This window comes from Lissotriton helveticus, chromosome 8, assembly GCF_964261635.1.
Source record: "Lissotriton helveticus chromosome 8, aLisHel1.1, whole genome shotgun sequence".
Lineage (NCBI taxonomy): Eukaryota > Metazoa > Chordata > Amphibia > Caudata > Salamandridae > Lissotriton > Lissotriton helveticus.
In genome coordinates, this window is record NC_136069.1 from 125,136,232 (window position 1) to 125,155,092 (window position 18,861).

The window sequence follows — 18,861 nt, forward strand, 5'->3', positions numbered from 1 at the left end:
AAATTCAATAGGTTAAGTGGACCTGCACCTATTCTAATTAAATGTAGATTGGAGTTGGAAGATTTAATTAAATAGGTTCAGTGTCCAGCACCTACCCTAAATAAATGTAGATTGGAGTTCGAATAGTAATTTAAATAGGTTCAGAGTCCAGCACCTACCCTAATTAAATGTAGATTGGATATGGAATAGTAAATAAATAGGTTCAGTCTCCAGCACCTACTCTAATTAAATGTAGATTGGAGTTGGAATAGTAAATTAAATAGGTTCAGTGTCCAGCACCTGCCCTAATTAAATGTATATTGGAGTTGGAATAGTAAATTAAATAGGTTCAGTGTCCAGTACCTACCCTAATTAAATGTAGATTGGAATTGGAATAGTGATTTAAATAGGTTCAGTGTCCAGCACCTGCCCTAATTAGATGTAGATTGGAGTTGGAATAGTAAATTAAATAGGTTCAGTGTCCAGTTGGAATAATAAATTAAATAGGTTCAGTGTCCAGCACCTACTCTAATTAAATGTAGATTGGAGTTGGAATAGTAAATTAAATTGGTTCAGTGTCCAGCACCTGCCCTAATTAAATGTAGATTGGAGTTGGAATAATTAATTAAATAGGTTCAGTGTCCAGCAACTACCCTAATTAAATGTAGATTGGAGTTGGAATAGTAAATTCAATAGGTTCAGTGACCAGCACCTACTCTAATTAAATGTAGATAGGAGTTGGAATATTTAATTAAATAGGTTCAGTGTCCAGCACCTACCCTAAATAAATGTAGATTGGAGTTGGAATAGTAATTAAAATAGGTTCAGTGTCCAGCACCTACCCTAATTAAATGTAGATTGGATATGGAATAGTAAATTAAATAGGTTCAGTGTCCAGCACCTACTCTAATTAAATGTAGATTGGAGTTGGAATAGTAAACTAAATAGGTTAAGTGTCCAGCACCTGCCCTAATTAAATGTAGATTGGAGTTGGAATAGTAAATTAAATAGGTTCAGTGTCCAGCACCTATCCTAATTAAATGTAGATTGGAGTTGGAATAGTAAATTAAATAGGTTCTGTGTCCAGCACCTGCCCTAATTAAATGTAGATTGGAGTTGGAATAGTAAATTAAATAGGTTCATTGTCCAGCACCTACTCTAATGAAATGTAGATTGGATTTGGAATAGTAAATTAAATAGTTCAGTGTCCAGCACCAGCCCTAACTAAATGTAGATTGAAGTTTGAATAGTAAATTAAATAGGTTAGTGTCCAGCAACTACTCTAATTAAATGTAGATTGGAGTTGGAATAGTAAATTAAATAGGTTCAGTGTCCAGCAACTACCCTAATTAAATGTAGATTGGAGTTGGAATAGTTAATTAAATAGGTTCAGTGTCCAGCAACTACCCTAATTACATGTAGATTGGAGTTGGAATAGTAAATTAAATAGGTTCAGTGTCCAGCAACTACCATAATTATATGTAGATTGGAGTTGGAATAGTAAATTAAATAGGTTCAGTGTCCAGCAACTACCCTAATTAAATGTAGATTGGAGTTGGAATAGTAAATTCAATAGGTTAAATGACCTGCACCTATTCTAATTAAATGTAGATTGGAGTTGGAATATTTAATTAAATAGGTTCAGTGTCCAGCACCTACCCTCAAGAAATGTAGATTGCAGTTGGAATAGTAATTTAAATAGGTTCAGTGTCCAGCACCTACCCTAATTAAATGTAGATTGGAGTTGGAATAGTAAATTAAATAGGTTCAGTGTCCAGCACCTACTCTAATTAAATGTAGATTGGAGTTGGAATAGTAAATTAAATAGGTTCAGTGTCCAGCACCTACCCTAATTAAATGTAGATTGGAGTTGGAATAGTAATAATAAATAGGTTCAGTGTCCAGCACCTGCCCTAATTAAATGTAGATTGGAGTTGGAATAGTAAATTAAATAGGTTCAGTGTCCAGCACCTACCCTATTTAAATGTAGGTTGGAGTTGGAATAGTAAATTAAATAGGTTCAGTGTCCAGCACCTACTCTAATTAAATGTAGATTGGAGTTGGAATAGTAAATTAAATAGGTTCAGTGTCCAGCAACTACCATAATTATACGTAGATTGGAGTTGGAATAGTAAATTAAATAGGTTCAGTGTCCAGCAACTACCCTAATTAATTGTAGATTGGAGTTGGAATAGTAAATTCAATAGGTTAAGTGGACCTGCACCTATTCTAATTAAATGTAGATTGGAGTTGGAATAGTAAATTAAATAGGTTCAGTGTCCAGCACCTACCCTAATTAAATGTAGATTGGAGTTGGAATAGTAATAATAAATAGGTTCAGTGTCCAGCACCTGCCCTAATTAAATGTAGATTAGAGTTGGAATAGTAAATTAAATAGGTTCAGTGTCCAGCACCTACCCTAATTAAATATAGGTTGGAGTTGGAATAGTAAATTAAATAGGTTCAGTGTCCAGCACCTACTCTAATTAAATGTAGATTGGAGTTGGAATAGTAAATTAAATAGGTTCATTGTTCCGCACCTACCCTAATTAAATGTAGATTGGAGTTGGAATAGTAAATTAAATAGGTTCAGTGTCCTGCACCTGCCCTAATTAAATGTAGATTGGAATTGGAATAGTAAATTAAATAGGTTCAGTGTCCAGCACCTACCCTAATTAAATGTAGATTGGAGTTGGAATAGTTAATTAAATAGGTGCAGTGTCCAGCAACTACCCTAATTACATGTAGATTGGAGTTGGAATAGTAAATTAAATAGGTTCAGTGTCCAGCAACTACCCTAATTATATGTAGATTGGAGTTGGAATAGTAAATTAAATATGTTCAGTGTCCAGCACCTACCCTAATTAAATGTAGATTGGATATGGAATAGTAAATTAAATAGGTTCAGTGTCCAGCACCTACTCTAATTAAATGTAGATTGGAGTTGGAATAGTAGACTAAATAGGTTAAGTGTCCAGCACCTGCCCGAATTAAATGTAGATTGGAGTTGGAATAGTAAATTAAATAGGTTCATTGTCCAGCACCTACTCTAATTAAATGTAGATTGGAGTTGGAATAGTAAATTAAATAGGTTCAGTGTCCAGCAGCTACCCTAATTAAATGTAGATTAGAGTTGGAATAGTTAATTAAATAGGTTCAGTGTCCAGCAACTACCCTAATTACATGTAGATTGGAGTTGGAATAGTAAATTAAATAGGTTCTGTGTCCAGCAACTACCATAATTATATGTAGATTGGAGTTGGAATAGTAAATTAAATAGGTTCAGTGTCCAGCAACTACCCTAATTAAATGTAGATTGGAGTTAGAATAGTAAATTCAATAGGTTAAGTGGACCTGCACCTTTTCTAATTAAATGTAGATTGGAGTTGGAATATTTAATTAAATAGGTTCAGTGTCCAGCACCTACCCTAAATAAATGTAGATTGGAGTTGGAATAGTAATTTAAATAGGTTCAGTGTCCAGCACCTACCCTAACTAAATGTAGATTGGATATGGAATAGTAAATTAAATAGGTTCAGTCTCCAGCACCTACTCTAATTAAATGTAGATTGGAGTTGGAATAGTAAATTAAATAGGTTCAGTGTCCAGAACCTGCCCTAATTAAATGTAGATTGGAGTTGGAATAGTAAATTAAATAGGTTCAGTGTCCAGCACCTACCTAATTAAATATAGATTGGAATTGGAATAGTGATTTAAATAGGTTCAGTGTCCAGCACCTGCCCTAATTAAATGTAGATTGGAGTTGGAATAGTAAATTAAATAGGTTCGGTGTCCAGCACCTACCCCAATTAAATGTAGATTGGAGTTGGAATAGTAAATTAAATAGGTTCAGTGTCCAGCACCTGCCTTTATTAAATGTAGATTGGAGTTGGAATAATAAATTAAATAGGTTCAGTGTCCAGCACCTACTCTAATTAAATGTAGATTGGAGTTGGAATAGTAAATTAAATTGGTTCAGTGTCCAGCACCTGCCCTAATTAAATGTAGATTGGATATGGAATAGTAAATTAAATAGGTTCAGTGTCCAGCACCTACTCTAATTAAATGTAGATTGGAGTTGGAATAGTAAATTAAATAGGTCAAGTGTCCAGCACCTGCCCTAATTAAATGTAGATTGGAGTTGGAATAGTAAATTAAATAGGTTCAGTGTCGAGCACCTACACTAATTAAATGTAGATTGGAGTTGGAATAGTAAATTAAATAGGTTCTGTGTCCAGCACCTGCCCTAATTAAATGTAGATTGGAGTTGGAATAGTAAATTAAATAGGTTCATTGTCCAGCACCTACTCTAATTAAATGTAGATTGGAGTTGGAATAGTAAATTAAATAGGTTCAGTGTCCAGCACCAGCCCTAACTAAATGTAGATTGGAGTTTGAATAGTAAATTAAATAGGTTCAGTGTCCAGCAACTACCCTAATTAAATGTAGATTGGAGTTGGAATAGTAAATTAAATATGTTCATTGTCCAGCACCTACTCTAATTAAATGTAGATTGGAGTTGGAATAGTAAATTAAATAATTTCAGTGTCCAGCAACTACCCTAATTAAATGTAGATTGGAGTTGGAATAGTTAATTAAATAGGTTCAGTGTCCAGCAACTACCATAATTATATGTAGATTGGAGTTGGAATAGTAAATTAAATAGGTTCAGTGTCCAGCAACTACGATAATTAAATGTAGATTGGAGTTGGAATAGTAAATTCAATAGGTTAAATGACCAGCACCTATTCTAATGAAATGTAGATTGGAGTTGGAATATTTAATTAAATAGGTTCAGTGTCCAGCACCTACCCTAAAGAAATGTAGATTGGATATGGAATAGTAAATTAAATAGGTTTAGTCTCCAGCACCTACTCTAATTAAATGTAGATTGGAGTTGGAATAGTAAATTAAATAGGTTCAGTGTCCAGCACCTGCCCTAATTAAATGTAGATTGGAGTTGGAATAGTAAATTAAATAGGTTCAGTTTCCAGCACCTACCCTAATTAAATGTAGATTGGAATTGGAATAGTGATTTAAATAGGTTCAGTGTCCAGCACCTGAACTTATTAAATGTAGATTGGAGTTAGAATAGTTAATTAAATAGGTTCAGTGTCCAGCACCTACCCTAATTAAATGTAGATTGGAGTTGGAATAGTAAATTGATTAGGTTCAGTGTCCAGCACCTGCCTTAATTAAATGTAGATTGGAGTTGGAATAATAAATTCAATAGGTTCAGTGTCCAGCACCTACTCTAATTAAATGTAGATTGGAATTGGAATAGTAAATTAAATATGTTCAGTGTCCAGCACCTACCCTAATTAAATGTAGATTGGAGTTGGAATAGTTAATTAAGTAGGTTCAGTGTCCAGCACCTACCTTAATTAAATGTAGATTGGAGTTGGAATAGTAAATTATATAGGTTCAGTGTCCAGCACCTACCCTAATTAAATGTAGATTGGAGTTGGAATAGTAAATTAAATAGGTTCTGTGTCCAGCACCTGCCCTAATTAAATGTAGTTTGGAGTTGGAATAGTAAATTAAATAGGTTCATTGTCCAGCACCTACTCTAATTAAATGTAGATTGGAGTTGGAATAGTAAATTAAATAGGTTCAGTGTCCAGCACCTGCCCTAATTAAATGTAGATTGGAGTTTGAATAGTAAATTAAATAGGTTCAGTGTCCAGCAACTACCCTAATTAAATGTAGATTGGAGTTGGAATAGTTAATTAAATAGGTTCAGTGTCCAGCAACTACCCTAATTAAATGTATATTGGAGTTGGAATAGTAAATTCAATAGGTTCAGTGACCAGCACCTACTCTAATTAAATGTAGATTGGAGTTGGAATATTTAATTAAATAGTTTCAGTGTCCAGCACCTACCCTAAATAAATGTAGATTGGAGTTGGAATAGTAATTAAATTAGGTTCAGTGTTCAGCACCTACCCTAAATAAATGTAGATTGGAGTTGGAATAGTAAATTAAATAGGTTCAGTGTCCAGCACCTGCCCTAATTAAATGTAGATTGGAGTTGGAATAGTAAATTAAATAGGTTCAGTGTCCAGAACCTACTCTAATTAAATGTAGATTGGAGTTGGAATAGTAAATTAAATAGGATCAGTCTCCAGCACCTGCCCTAATGAAATGTAGATTGGAGTTGGAATAGTAAATTAAAAAGGTTCAGTGTCCAGCACCTACCCTAATTAAATGTAGATTGGAGTTGGAATAGTAAATTAAATAGGTTCAGTGTCGAGCACCTACACTAATTAAATGTAGATTGGAGTTGGAATAGTAAATTAAATAGGTTCTGTGTCCAGCACCTGCCCTAATTAAATGTAGATTGGAGTTGGAATAGTAAATTAAATAGGTTCATTGTCCAGCACCTACTCTAATTAAATGTAGATTGGAGTTGGAATAGTAAATTAAATAGGTTCAGTGTCCAGCACCAGCCCTAACTAAATGTAGATTGGAGTTTGAATAGTAAATTAAATAGGTTCAGTGTCCAGCAACTACCCTAATTAAATGTAGATTGGAGTTGGAATAGTAAATTAAATAGGTTCATTGTCCAGCACCTACTCTAATTAAATGTAGATTGGAGTTGGAATAGTAAATTAAATAATTTCAGTGTCCAGCAACTACCCTAATTAAATGTAGATTGGAGTTGGAATAGTTAATTAAATAGGTTCAGTGTCCAGCAACTACCATAATTATATGTAGATTGGAGTTGGAATAGTAAATTAAATAGGTTCAGTGTCCAGCAACTACGATAATTAAATGTAGATTGGAGTTGGAATAGTAAATTCAATAGGTTAAATGACCAGCACCTATTCTAATGAAATGTAGATTGGAGTTGGAATATTTAATTAAATAGGTTCAGTGTCCAGCACCTACCCTAAAGAAATGTAGATTGGAGTTGGAATAGTAAATTAAATAGGTTTAGTCTCCAGCACCTACTCTAATTAAATGTAGATTGGAGTTGGAATAGTAAATTAAATAGGTTCAGTGTCCAGCACCTGCCCTAATTAAATGTAGATTGGAGTTGGAATAGTAAATTAAATAGGTTCAGTTTCCAGCACCTACCCTAATTAAATGTAGATTGGAATTGGAATAGTGATTTAAATAGGTTCAGTGTCCAGCACCTGCCCTAATTAAATGTAGATTGGAGTTGGAATAGTTAATTAAGTAGGTTCAGTGTCCAGCACCTACCTTAATTAAATGTAGATTGGAGTTGGAATAGTAAATTATATAGGTTCAGTGTCCAGCACCTACCCTAATTAAATGTAGATTGGAGTTGGAATAGTAAATTAAATAGGTTCTGTGTCCAGCACCTGCCCTAATTAAATGTAGTTTGGAGTTGGAATAGTAAATTAAATAGGTTCATTGTCCAGCACCTACTCTAATTAAATGTAGATTGGAGTTGGAATAGTAAATTAAATAGGTTCAGTGTCCAGCACCTGCCCTAATTAAATGTAGATTGGAGTTTGAATAGTAAATTAAATAGGTTCAGTGTCCAGCAACTACCCTAATTAAATGTAGATTGGAGTTGGAATAGTTAATTAAATAGGTTCAGTGTCCAGCAACTACCCTAATTAAATGTATATTGGAGTTGGAATAGTAAATTCAATAGGTTTAGTGACCAGCACCTACTCTAATTAAATGTAGATTGGAGTTGGAATATTTAATTAAATAGTTTCAGTGTCCAGCACCTACCCTAAATAAATGTAGATTGGAGTTTGAATAGTAATTAAATTAGGTTCAGTGTTCAGCACCTACCCTAAATAAATGTAGATTGGATATGGAATAGTAAATTAAATAGGTTCATTGTCCAGCAGCTACCCTAATTAAATGTAGATTGGAGTTGGAATAGTTAATTAAATAGGTTCAGTGTCCAGCAACTACCCTAATTACATGTAGATTGGAGTTGGAATAGTAAATTAAATAGGTTCAGTGTCCAGCAACTACCATAATTATATGTAGATTGGAGTTGGAATAGTAAATTAAATAGGTTCAGTGTCCAGCAACTACCCTAATTAAATGTAGATTGGAGTTGGAATAGTAAATTCAATAGGTTAAGTGGACCTGCACCTATTCTAATTAAATGTAGATTGGAGTTGGAATAGTAAATTAAATAGGTTCAGTGTCCAGCAACTACCCTAATTAAATGTAGATTGGAGTTGGAATAGTAATTTAAATAGGTTCATTGTCCAGCACCTACTCTAATTAAATGTAGATTGGAGTTGGAATAGTAAATTAAATAGGTTCAGTGTCCAGCACCTGCCCTAATTAAATGTAGATTGGAGTTGGAATAGTAAATTAAATAGGTTCAGTGTCCAGCACCTGCCCTAATTAAATGTAGATTGGAGTTGGAATAGTAAATTAAATAGGTTCAGTGTCCAGCAACTACCCTAATTAAATGTAGATTGGAGTTGGAATAGTTAATTAAATAGGTTCAGTGTCCAGCAACTACCCTAATTAAATGTATATTGGAGTTGGAATAGTAAATTCAATAGGTTCAGTGACCAGCACCTACTCTAATTAAATGTAGATTGGAGTTGGAATATTTAATTAAATAGTTTCAGTGTCCAGCACCTACCCTAAATAAATGTAGATTGGAGTTGGAATAGTAATTAAATTAGGTTCAGTGTTCAGCACCTACCCTAAATAAATGTAGATTGGATATGGAATAGTAAATTAAATAGGTTCAGTGTCCAGAACCTACTCTAATTAAATGTAGATTGGAGTTGGAATAGTAAATTAAATAGGATCAGTCTCCAGCACCTGCCCTAATGAAATGTAGATTGGAGTTGGAATAGTAAATTAAAAAGGTTCAGTGTCCAGCACCTACCCTAATTAAATGTAGATTGGAGTTGGAATAGTAAATTAAATAGGTTCTGTGTCCAGCACCTGCCCTAATTAAATGTAGATTGGAGTTGGAATAGTAAATTAAATAGGTTCATTGTCCAGCACCCACTCTAATTAAATGTAGATTGGAGTTGGAATAGTAAATTAAATAGGTTCAGTGTCCAGCACCAGCCCTAACTAAATGTAGATTGGAGTTTGAATAGTAAATTAAATAGGTTCAGTGTCCAGCAACTACCCTAATTAAATGTAGATTGGAGTTGGAATAGTAAATTAAATAGGTTCATTGTCCAGCACCTACTCTAATTAAATGTAGATTGGAGTTGGAATAGTAAATTAAATAATTTCAGTGTCCAGCAACTACCCTAATTAAATGTAGATTGGAGTTGGAATAGTTAATTAAATAGGTTCAGTGTCCAGCAACTACCATAATTATATGTAGATTGGAGTTGGAATAGTAAATTAAATAGGTTCAGTGTCCAGCAACTACGATAATTAAATGTAGATTGGAGTTGGAATAGTAAATTCAATAGGTTAAATGACCAGCACCTATTCTAATGAAATGTAGATTGGAGTTGGAATATTTAATTAAATAGGTTCAGTGTCCAGCACCTACCCTAAAGAAATGTAGATTGGAGTTGGAATAGTAAATTAAATAGGTTTAGTCTCCAGCACCTACTCTAATTAAATGTAGATTGGAGTTGGAATAGTAAATTAAATAGGTTCAGTGTCCAGCACCTGCCCTAATTAAATGTAGATTGGAGTTGGAATAGTAAATTAAATAGGTTCAGTTTCCAGCACCTACCCTAATTAAATGTAGATTGGAATTGGAATAGTGATTTAAATAGGTTCAGTGTCCAGCACCTGCCCTAATTAAATGTAGATTGGAGTTGGAATAGTTAATTAAGTAGGTTCAGTGTCCAGCACCTACCTTAATTAAATGTAGATTGGAGTTGGAATAGTAAATTATATAGGTTCAGTGTCCAGCACCTACCCTAATTAAATGTAGATTGGAGTTGGAATAGTAAATTAAATAGGTTCTGTGTCCAGCACCTGCCCTAATTAAATGTAGTTTGGAGTTGGAATAGTAAATTAAATAGGTTCATTGTCCAGCACCTACTCTAATTAAATGTAGATTGGAGTTGGAATAGTAAATTAAATAGGTTCAGTGTCCAGCACCTGCCCTAATTAAATGTAGATTGGAGTTTGAATAGTAAATTAAATAGGTTCAGTGTCCAGCAACTACCCTAATTAAATGTAGATTGGAGTTGGAATAGTTAATTAAATAGGTTCAGTGTCCAGCAACTACCCTAATTACATGTAGATTGGAGTTGGAATAGTAAATTAAATAGGTTCTGTGTCCAGCAACTACCATAATTATATGTAGATTGGAGTTGGAATAGTAAATTAAATAGGTTCAGTGTCCAGCAACTACCCTAATTAAATGTAGATTGGAGTTAGAATAGTAAATTCAATAGGTTAAGTGGACCTGCACCTTTTCTAATTAAATGTAGATTGGAGTTGGAATATTTAATTAAATAGGTTCAGTGTCCAGCACCTACCCTAAATAAATGTAGATTGGAGTTGGAATAGTAATTTAAATAGGTTCAGTGTCCAGCACCTACCCTAACTAAATGTAGATTGGATATGGAATAGTAAATTAAATAGGTTCAGTCTCCAGCACCTACTCTAATTAAATGTAGATTGGAGTTGGAATAGTAAATTAAATAGGTTCAGTGTCCAGAACCTGCCCTAATTAAATGTAGATTGGAGTTGGAATAGTAAATTAAATAGGTTCAGTGTCCAGCACCTACCTAATTAAATATAGATTGGAATTGGAATAGTGATTTAAATAGGTTCAGTGTCCAGCACCTGCCCTAATTAAATGTAGATTGGAGTTGGAATAGTAAATTAAATAGGTTCGGTGTCCAGCACCTACCCCAATTAAATGTAGATTGGAGTTGGAATAGTAAATTAAATAGGTTCAGTGTCCAGCACCTGCCTTTATTAAATGTAGATTGGAGTTGGAATAATAAATTAAATAGGTTCAGTGTCCAGCACCTACTCTAATTAAATGTAGATTGGAGTTGGAATAGTAAATTAAATTGGTTCAGTGTCCAGCACCTGCCCTAATTAAATGTAGATTGGATATGGAATAGTAAATTAAATAGGTTCAGTGTCCAGCACCTACTCTAATTAAATGTAGATTGGAGTTGGAATAGTAAATTAAATAGGTCAAGTGTCCAGCACCTGCCCTAATTAAATGTAGATTGGAGTTGGAATAGTAAATTAAATAGGTTCAGTGTCGAGCACCTACACTAATTAAATGTAGATTGGAGTTGGAATAGTAAATTAAATAGGTTCTGTGTCCAGCACCTGCCCTAATTAAATGTAGATTGGAGTTGGAATAGTAAATTAAATAGGTTCATTGTCCAGCACCTACTCTAATTAAATGTAGATTGGAGTTGGAATAGTAAATTAAATAGGTTCAGTGTCCAGCACCAGCCCTAACTAAATGTAGATTGGAGTTTGAATAGTAAATTAAATAGGTTCAGTGTCCAGCAACTACCCTAATTAAATGTAGATTGGAGTTGGAATAGTAAATTAAATATGTTCATTGTCCAGCACCTACTCTAATTAAATGTAGATTGGAGTTGGAATAGTAAATTAAATAATTTCAGTGTCCAGCAACTACCCTAATTAAATGTAGATTGGAGTTGGAATAGTTAATTAAATAGGTTCAGTGTCCAGCAACTACCATAATTATATGTAGATTGGAGTTGGAATAGTAAATTAAATAGGTTCAGTGTCCAGCAACTACGATAATTAAATGTAGATTGGAGTTGGAATAGTAAATTCAATAGGTTAAATGACCAGCACCTATTCTAATGAAATGTAGATTGGAGTTGGAATATTTAATTAAATAGGTTCAGTGTCCAGCACCTACCCTAAAGAAATGTAGATTGGATATGGAATAGTAAATTAAATAGGTTTAGTCTCCAGCACCTACTCTAATTAAATGTAGATTGGAGTTGGAATAGTAAATTAAATAGGTTCAGTGTCCAGCACCTGCCCTAATTAAATGTAGATTGGAGTTGGAATAGTAAATTAAATAGGTTCAGTTTCCAGCACCTACCCTAATTAAATGTAGATTGGAATTGGAATAGTGATTTAAATAGGTTCAGTGTCCAGCACCTGAACTTATTAAATGTAGATTGGAGTTAGAATAGTTAATTAAATAGGTTCAGTGTCCAGCACCTACCCTAATTAAATGTAGATTGGAGTTGGAATAGTAAATTGATTAGGTTCAGTGTCCAGCACCTGCCTTAATTAAATGTAGATTGGAGTTGGAATAATAAATTCAATAGGTTCAGTGTCCAGCACCTACTCTAATTAAATGTAGATTGGAATTGGAATAGTAAATTAAATATGTTCAGTGTCCAGCACCTACCCTAATTAAATGTAGATTGGAGTTGGAATAGTTAATTAAGTAGGTTCAGTGTCCAGCACCTACCTTAATTAAATGTAGATTGGAGTTGGAATAGTAAATTATATAGGTTCAGTGTCCAGCACCTACCCTAATTAAATGTAGATTGGAGTTGGAATAGTAAATTAAATAGGTTCTGTGTCCAGCACCTGCCCTAATTAAATGTAGTTTGGAGTTGGAATAGTAAATTAAATAGGTTCATTGTCCAGCACCTACTCTAATTAAATGTAGATTGGAGTTGGAATAGTAAATTAAATAGGTTCAGTGTCCAGCACCTGCCCTAATTAAATGTAGATTGGAGTTTGAATAGTAAATTAAATAGGTTCAGTGTCCAGCAACTACCCTAATTAAATGTAGATTGGAGTTGGAATAGTTAATTAAATAGGTTCAGTGTCCAGCAACTACCCTAATTAAATGTATATTGGAGTTGGAATAGTAAATTCAATAGGTTCAGTGACCAGCACCTACTCTAATTAAATGTAGATTGGAGTTGGAATATTTAATTAAATAGTTTCAGTGTCCAGCACCTACCCTAAATAAATGTAGATTGGAGTTGGAATAGTAATTAAATTAGGTTCAGTGTTCAGCACCTACCCTAAATAAATGTAGATTGGAGTTGGAATAGTAAATTAAATAGGTTCAGTGTCCAGCACCTGCCCTAATTAAATGTAGATTGGAGTTGGAATAGTAAATTAAATAGGTTCAGTGTCCAGAACCTACTCTAATTAAATGTAGATTGGAGTTGGAATAGTAAATTAAATAGGATCAGTCTCCAGCACCTGCCCTAATGAAATGTAGATTGGAGTTGGAATAGTAAATTAAAAAGGTTCAGTGTCCAGCACCTACCCTAATTAAATGTAGATTGGAGTTGGAATAGTAAATTAAATAGGTTCAGTGTCGAGCACCTACACTAATTAAATGTAGATTGGAGTTGGAATAGTAAATTAAATAGGTTCTGTGTCCAGCACCTGCCCTAATTAAATGTAGATTGGAGTTGGAATAGTAAATTAAATAGGTTCATTGTCCAGCACCTACTCTAATTAAATGTAGATTGGAGTTGGAATAGTAAATTAAATAGGTTCAGTGTCCAGCACCAGCCCTAACTAAATGTAGATTGGAGTTTGAATAGTAAATTAAATAGGTTCAGTGTCCAGCAACTACCCTAATTAAATGTAGATTGGAGTTGGAATAGTAAATTAAATAGGTTCATTGTCCAGCACCTACTCTAATTAAATGTAGATTGGAGTTGGAATAGTAAATTAAATAATTTCAGTGTCCAGCAACTACCCTAATTAAATGTAGATTGGAGTTGGAATAGTTAATTAAATAGGTTCAGTGTCCAGCAACTACCATAATTATATGTAGATTGGAGTTGGAATAGTAAATTAAATAGGTTCAGTGTCCAGCAACTACGATAATTAAATGTAGATTGGAGTTGGAATAGTAAATTCAATAGGTTAAATGACCAGCACCTATTCTAATGAAATGTAGATTGGAGTTGGAATATTTAATTAAATAGGTTCAGTGTCCAGCACCTACCCTAAAGAAATGTAGATTGGAGTTGGAATAGTAAATTAAATAGGTTTAGTCTCCAGCACCTACTCTAATTAAATGTAGATTGGAGTTGGAATAGTAAATTAAATAGGTTCAGTGTCCAGCACCTGCCCTAATTAAATGTAGATTGGAGTTGGAATAGTAAATTAAATAGGTTCAGTTTCCAGCACCTACCCTAATTAAATGTAGATTGGAATTGGAATAGTGATTTAAATAGGTTCAGTGTCCAGCACCTGCCCTAATTAAATGTAGATTGGAGTTGGAATAGTTAATTAAGTAGGTTCAGTGTCCAGCACCTACCTTAATTAAATGTAGATTGGAGTTGGAATAGTAAATTATATAGGTTCAGTGTCCAGCACCTACCCTAATTAAATGTAGATTGGAGTTGGAATAGTAAATTAAATAGGTTCTGTGTCCAGCACCTGCCCTAATTAAATGTAGTTTGGAGTTGGAATAGTAAATTAAATAGGTTCATTGTCCAGCACCTACTCTAATTAAATGTAGATTGGAGTTGGAATAGTAAATTAAATAGGTTCAGTGTCCAGCACCTGCCCTAATTAAATGTAGATTGGAGTTTGAATAGTAAATTAAATAGGTTCAGTGTCCAGCAACTACCCTAATTAAATGTAGATTGGAGTTGGAATAGTTAATTAAATAGGTTCAGTGTCCAGCAACTACCCTAATTAAATGTATATTGGAGTTGGAATAGTAAATTCAATAGGTTTAGTGACCAGCACCTACTCTAATTAAATGTAGATTGGAGTTGGAATATTTAATTAAATAGTTTCAGTGTCCAGCACCTACCCTAAATAAATGTAGATTGGAGTTTGAATAGTAATTAAATTAGGTTCAGTGTTCAGCACCTACCCTAAATAAATGTAGATTGGATATGGAATAGTAAATTAAATAGGTTCATTGTCCAGCAGCTACCCTAATTAAATGTAGATTGGAGTTGGAATAGTTAATTAAATAGGTTCAGTGTCCAGCAACTACCCTAATTACATGTAGATTGGAGTTGGAATAGTAAATTAAATAGGTTCAGTGTCCAGCAACTACCATAATTATATGTAGATTGGAGTTGGAATAGTAAATTAAATAGGTTCAGTGTCCAGCAACTACCCTAATTAAATGTAGATTGGAGTTGGAATAGTAAATTCAATAGGTTAAGTGGACCTGCACCTATTCTAATTAAATGTAGATTGGAGTTGGAATAGTAAATTAAATAGGTTCAGTGTCCAGCAACTACCCTAATTAAATGTAGATTGGAGTTGGAATAGTAATTTAAATAGGTTCATTGTCCAGCACCTACTCTAATTAAATGTAGATTGGAGTTGGAATAGTAAATTAAATAGGTTCAGTGTCCAGCACCTGCCCTAATTAAATGTAGATTGGAGTTGGAATAGTAAATTAAATAGGTTCAGTGTCCAGCACCTGCCCTAATTAAATGTAGATTGGAGTTGGAATAGTAAATTAAATAGGTTCAGTGTCCAGCACCTGCCCTAATTAAATGTAGATTGGAGTTGGAATAGTAAATTAAATAGGTTCAGTGTCCAGCAACTACCCTAATTAAATGTAGATTGGAGTTGGAATAGTTAATTAAATAGGTTCAGTGTCCAGCAACTACCCTAATTAAATGTATATTGGAGTTGGAATAGTAAATTCAATAGGTTCAGTGACCAGCACCTACTCTAATTAAATGTAGATTGGAGTTGGAATATTTAATTAAATAGTTTCAGTGTCCAGCACCTACCCTAAATAAATGTAGATTGGAGTTGGAATAGTAATTAAATTAGGTTCAGTGTTCAGCACCTACCCTAAATAAATGTAGATTGGATATGGAATAGTAAATTAAATAGGTTCAGTGTCCAGAACCTACTCTAATTAAATGTAGATTGGAGTTGGAATAGTAAATTAAATAGGATCAGTCTCCAGCACCTGCCCTAATGAAATGTAGATTGGAGTTGGAATAGTAAATTAAAAAGGTTCAGTGTCCAGCACCTACCCTAATTAAATGTAGATTGGAGTTGGAATAGTAAATTAAATAGGTTCTGTGTCCAGCACCTGCCCTAATTAAATGTAGATTGGAGTTGGAATAGTAAATTAAATAGGTTCATTGTCCAGCACCTACTCTAATTAAATGTAGATTGGAGTTGGAATAGTAAATTAAATAGGTTCAGTGTCCAGCACCAGCCCTAACTAAATGTAGATTGGAGTTTGAATAGTAAATTAAATAGGTTCAGTGTCCAGCAACTACCCTAATTAAATGTAGATTGGAGTTGGAATAGTAAATTAAATAGGTTCATTGTCCAGCACCTACTCTAATTAAATGTAGATTGGAGTTGGAATAGTAAATTAAATAATTTCAGTGTCCAGCAACTACCCTAATTAAATGTAGATTGGAGTTGGAATAGTTAATTAAATAGGTTCAGTGTCCAGCAACTACCATAATTATATGTAGATTGGAGTTGGAATAGTAAATTAAATAGGTTCAGTGTCCAGCAACTACGATAATTAAATGTAGATTGGAGTTGGAATAGTAAATTCAATAGGTTAAATGACCAGCACCTATTCTAATGAAATGTAGATTGGAGTTGGAATATTTAATTAAATAGGTTCAGTGTCCAGCACCTACCCTAAAGAAATGTAGATTGGAGTTGGAATAGTAAATTAAATAGGTTTAGTCTCCAGCACCTACTCTAATTAAATGTAGATTGGAGTTGGAATAGTAAATTAAATAGGTTCAGTGTCCAGCACCTGCCCTAATTAAATGTAGATTGGAGTTGGAATAGTAAATTAAATAGGTTCAGTTTCCAGCACCTACCCTAATTAAATGTAGATTGGAATTGGAATAGTGATTTAAATAGGTTCAGTGTCCAGCACCTGCCCTAATTAAATGTAGATTGGAGTTGGAATAGTTAATTAAGTAGGTTCAGTGTCCAGCACCTACCTTAATTAAATGTAGATTGGAGTTGGAATAGTAAATTATATAGGTTCAGTGTCCAGCACCTACCCTAATTAAATGTAGATTGGAGTTGGAATAGTAAATTAAATAGGTTCTGTGTCCAGCACCTGCCCTAATTAAATGTAGTTTGGAGTTGGAATAGTAAATTAAATAGGTTCATTGTCCAGCACCTACTCTAATTAAATGTAGATTGGAGTTGGAATAGTAAATTAAATAGGTTCAGTGTCCAGCACCTGCCCTAATTAAATGTAGATTGGAGTTTGAATAGTAAATTAAATAGGTTCAGTGTCCAGCAACTACCCTAATTAAATGTAGATTGGAGTTGGAATAGTTAATTAAATAGGTTCAGTGTCCAGCAACTACCCTAATTAAATGTATATTGGAGTTGGAATAGTAAATTCAATAGGTTTAGTGACCAGCACCTACTCTAATTAAATGTAGATTGGAGTTGGAATATTTAATTAAATAGTTTCAGTGTCCAGCACCTACCCTAAATAAATGTAGATTGGAGTTGGAATAGTAATTAAATTAGGTTCAGTGTTCAGCACCTACCCTAAATAAATGTAGATTGGATATGGAATAGTAAATTAAATAGGTTCAGTGTCCAGAACCTACTCTAATTAAATGTAGATTGGAGTTGGAATAGTAAATTAAATAGGATCAGTCTCCAGCACCTGCCCTAATGAAATGTAGATTGGAGTTGGAATAGTAAATTAAAAAGGTTCAGTGTCCAGCACCTACCCTAATTAAATGTAGATTGGAGTTGGAATAGTAAATTAAATAGGTTCTGTGTCCAGCACCTGCCCTAATTAAATGTAGATTGGAGTTGGAATAGTAAATTAAATAGGTTCATTGTCCAGCACCTACTCTAATTAAATGTAGATTGGAGTTGGAATAGTAAATTAAATAGGTTCATTGTCCAGCAGCTACCCTAATTAAATGTAGATTGGAGTTGGAATAGTTAATTAAATAGGTTCAGTGTCCAGCAACTACCCTAATTACATGTAGATTGGAGTTGGAATAGTAAATTAAATAGGTTCAGTGTCCAGCAACTACCATAATTATATGTAGATTGGAGTTGGAATAGTAAATTAAATAGGTTCAGTGTCCAGCAACTACCCTAATTAAATGTAGATTGGAGTTGGAATAGTAAATTCAATAGGTTAAGTGGACCTGCACCTATTCTAATTAAATGTAGATTGGAGTTGGAATAGTAAATTAAATAGGTTCAGTGTCCAGCAACTACCCTAATTAAATGTAGATTGGAGTTGGAATAGTAATTTAAATAGGTTCATTGTCCAGCACCTACTCTAATTAAATGTAGATTGGAGTTGGAATAGTAAATTAAATAGGTTCAGTGTCCAGCACCTGCCCTAATTAAATGTAGATTGGAGTTGGAATAATAAATTAAATTGTTTCAGTGTCCAGCAACTACCCTAATTAAATGTAGATTGGAGTTGGAATAGTTATTTAAAATAGGTTCAGTGTCCAGCACCTACCCTAAATAAATGTAGATTGGAGTTGGAATAGTGATTTAAATAGGTTCAGTGTCCAGCACCTGCCCTAATTAAATGTAGATTGGAGTTGGAATAGTAAATTAAATAGGTTCAGTGTCCAGCACCTACCCTAATTAAATGTAGATTGGAGTTGGAATAGTAAATTAAATAGGTTCAGTGTCCAGCACCTACTCTAATTAAATGTAGATTGGAGTTGGAATAGTAAATTAAATAGGTTCAGTGTCCAGCACCTACCCTAATTAAATGTAGATTGGAGTTGGAATAGTAAATTAAATAGGTTCAGTGTCCAGCAACTACCCTAATTAAATGTAGATTGGAGTTGGAATAGTAAATTAAATAGGTTCATTGTCCAGCACCTACTCTAATTAAATGTGGATTGGAGTTGGAATAGTAAATTAAATAGGTTCAGTGTCCAGCACCTGCCCTCATTAAATGTAGATTGGAGTTGGAATAATAAATTAAATTGTTTCAGTGTCCAGCAACTACCCTAATTAAATGTAGAT